The sequence below is a fragment of the Cibotium barometz genome, chromosome 35 (assembly GCF_041138505.1).
Source record: "Cibotium barometz isolate CiBa-2024 chromosome 35, ASM4113850v1, whole genome shotgun sequence".
Taxonomy (NCBI): domain Eukaryota; kingdom Viridiplantae; phylum Streptophyta; class Polypodiopsida; order Cyatheales; family Cibotiaceae; genus Cibotium; species Cibotium barometz.
Genome location: NC_141080.1, coordinates 10,734,875 through 10,739,133, shown reverse-complemented (window position 1 = coordinate 10,739,133; position 4,259 = coordinate 10,734,875).

Here is a 4,259-nt window from a genome sequence, read left to right as displayed (position 1 = left end):
AACATGCAACACCATTCGGTGACATGACGTAGAGAGCAGAAGTGGCAAGCCTTCATATGGATTGGCATGGCTGAGACTTATCTTCCCCAACCAATGAATGAGGTGCCATTGCCACATGAGGAGGAAGAGAATCTCTTCATGGACGATATGGTGAATGACTTGTTTGGACGGGAGGTCATAGATGATAGTGAGCAAGCTCCAATGTCACAAGAGGAGGAAATCTTACATAGAGAGGCAAGCACACCTTTGCATGAGGGATGTTCATACTCCACACTGCGAGCAAACTTGGAGCTATTGAACTTGCAAACAACTTATGGATGGATCCTTGCAAGTGTCACAAGTCTTCTTCAGTAAGATCACCTCATTCTATTGAAAATATTTCATGTTCTATATAATCTCCTTGCTAATATTTTGACATATGATCTCTTACCCTATGTTTTAGGCTTAAGAAAATTCTTCCCTCAAAATCTATTACCAAACTCACGAGATGGGTGTCATAAAATGCCCTCTATGCTAGGTATGGATTACACAAAAATACATGCATGTCCCAATGATTGCATGCTATTTAGAAAGGTTAATAAAGATGCAAAACAATGTCTAAAATGTGGGGAGAGCCGCTATAGAAATGATTTGCAAGGCGATAAAGTTTCCCAAAAGGTTTTGAGACATTTCCCTATCATTCCTTGCATCCAACATATGTTTAAATGTAAGGGGATTGCAGAACTCATGACGTGGCATGCTACTCATTGCTCGACTGATGGCATCATGAGGATCGTAGCTGATTCATCGGCATGGAAACATGTGGAGCATCAATGGTGGCAAGAGTTTAAAGATGAGCCTCATCACTTATGTCTTCGATTGGGCATGGATGATTTTAACCCATTTGGCTTCAAGTCCACATTATGGTCTCCTTGGCTTGTTGTATTGGTGAATTATTTGTAAGCCATCCCTTGCACCCTTTGTATCTCTTTTACCAATTAAATGGTCCCAAATATTTGTTGCCACATTCTTGACGATATTCATGGGATTTAAGAGGTGATTGATCTTCATGTCACACCAATATGGAAGTCGAAAGAAGATTGAGTGTGTAGACATCCCATTTGGTGGTAGATTTGGAGCGCTTCTCTATGCCTCAAACCAATCTCTACCTTTCATCACAAGTGGTGAGACATCATGTGAAACATACTTGGGATGTAAAGGGGGGAGAAATTGATGATGTTTATCATACACCACCTTCTTAAGTGTAGAGGGTCTTTCTGAAAAACAAGGGATGGTTTGCAAATCAGACATGCATGATGTTCGGAGGTTGCCAAACCTATTCTAATTTGAGATGATTGAGATAGAGATATAGACTTAAATTTTAAAGGCTAAAACTTATGCATATAAGATTCAAGTAGGTACCTGAGTACTTCGAGCATCAGGATAGTCATGCATCGTCAAAACAAAACTCCTTTTACCTCTGCCTCACGCCTATTTATTGTCCTTGAAACGTCATGTACTTTGATACCTTGCCATAGTCTCTCAAGCTCCTCAATCAAAGGCTCGAGGTACACATCCATGTTTTCCACCTTATATTTTTCTAGTACAAGAAGAGAAAGCATGATAGGACCTTTCTTAAAATGAGAGAAATTCATTCATTGAACGGTGCCTTCACAAAGACCAAAAATAAAGGAAAGGAACAATTATATGGCCTTAAGACACATGATTAGCATGATATATTATAGGTATATAAATATTTTTCTTTTCATTTTCTCTTTGTGGTACATAATTTGTAAGCTCATATACTAATTTCCATTTTTTTCTTTGCATAGTTTATTCTTCCAATTGCTATAGTTGGTTGTGGAGACAATACGGTGAGAGAGACTATTTACAAAATGGGAAGCTGGGTGAGGTATGAATCTTCTCTTCAATTCAATAAGTAACATTTCTTATTTGGAATTCTCATATGCTCACAAGTTATGTATTGGTAAATAGTACACATAATTGCTATGTATGTAGGTATATATCCTTAAAGGAGATAGATCCTACATCCATTGAGATGGCTCGTCTCAATGCTATTGAGGCAGTATATATGATTGAGGACAACTTCCCTAGAATAATTCTCCCTAGCCAATTGCATCTTGTGGTGCATTTGGTTGATGAAGTGGCATTGTTCATGTTCGATGGATGTTTTTCCTTGTTGAAAGGTTCATGAAAACCTTTAAGGACTTTGTGTGACAAAGAGTAAGGTCAAAAGCAAGCATGGCAGAGATATGGTGGATGCAAGAGTCTCTTGTGTATATCTCAAAACATCTATCTTACATAGATCCTTCCATGCCACGATAATGGAGCAATGAGGAGGATGACTGACTAATCACTAATGTGCCTCAGGGAAAAGGAAGGCAAAGAAGACTGGATGAAGCATTACACCAGAAGGTGAATACATTCTGCATTCTAAATAGTCCCATCATGGAGAAGTGGATTGGGAGATACAAGGATGCAATCAATAGACGAAAGGATAAGAGAAGATCTTTCACAAGAGCAAATAGACGCTTGCCATTCCCACCTAGCTTGGAACCTCTACCAAATGTGATCAATATGGAATGGCTTTGTATGGCAATATTGATGGCATCACAAAATGGAGAGATGATCACAAGAGAAGAGCATGGGTTTGATTTTTTTGCGAGCTTTATTTGGCGAGCTTTTTGGAGATAAGATAGTTTTATGTGAGCTTGTAAGAAAAATGATATATACATGTATATTCTCATACACACCTACCTACCTACCTACCTACCTACCTGCGTGCCTACATACCTACCTACCTACCTACCTACCTTCCTACATATATACCTACATACATGCATGCATACATACATACATACCTACATACCTACCTTCCTACATATAAACACACATTTTATGTCCAAGAAACTTAAATATAGACACAAAAATACCTATCTATGTACCTTTCTTCCAATGTTTATTTCAACACAAGTAAAAACAAGTATACTTGGCTCATGTTTTCTTACAAAAAGATTGAGTTCACATTTCCTTACAAGAAGATATCTGGTTGGTATAACTCCTTTACCATAGCGTCGCAAGCTACCTACAATAAGACTTTAGAGTACGTGACAGTATACTCCATCCCAAAGCAAGACAAAAATAATATTGGTTCAAATTTTCTTACAAAAAGATTGACTTCACATTTCCTTACAAGCTTAAGTAAGCACGAACATGGAAGGCTTGATTAAAGCTTAAGTAGGCACAAACATGAGAGGCTTGATTAAAGCTTAAGTATAGGCACAAACAGGCTTGATTAAAGCTTAAGTATAAGCACAAACATCCTTGCTTCGAGGACGTGATAGTATATTGTCCACTTCCTCTGGTGATAGTGTCGGTTGATGCATTACCATATCCTCATTCTTATGTAATCCCAAAACTCGCAAGAAGACAAAATAGATATGCTTACATGCAACGTAAGACTTTCCTCTAGATTCTCTTTGCATGAAATCAGGACATGTATACCAAGGTTGTACCTTGATGTGTATAAAATAGTCCTCTCCACTCTCACATGCCAAATGAAAAATAGAGTAGGGGGATGGCTGCATTGCACTCTCATTAAGGACTGTCGCTGTCATGGCCTCGGCACTACCAATCCTCTTTTCTGCTTCTTTGGAAATCCAATGCCTCCACTTGGTTGATCTCTTTGTATTCTGTGTAGCATCATGTGGCCTCTTGTCACTTTCTTTGTTGCCCGCTGCTTGTGTGGACGTTTCTCCCACCCCCGACACAAAAGGTTCTTCATGAGTAACATCTAACTTGAACCCTGCCTTTACTAATTTATCTACCTCTTGGCTGGTTATGTTGGTCCCAACATCCACTTTCCACATATCTGGGTATGATGGCTTGTATATTATGTTTGGATCTACATGCCATGTGTGTGAAACATCTGAAGGACAAAACCACATCATTTGAGCCTTTGGCCCTCCCGGACCAGGATGTCGTCGCTCTGAGTAGAAGCTAGGGGCAACAACTCCAATAGAGCTTCCCTGTATGTATGAGTTGCACTTAAGTCTTCCATCAATACCTCCCAAACATTTGACTTTTGAGTTCAATGGGGTTCGTCTAATGGCCCACATTGTGCGTCCAATGGCCTCTTCCTTTACATGCATTTGTCCTCCGCTCATTGTGCCATAATGTTGTTTAGGCTCTTCATGTCCGACATCTTTGTTTCCTCCAGTCATTGGACTTTTTGGTCCTCCCCTTGAAGTGGGACTTGC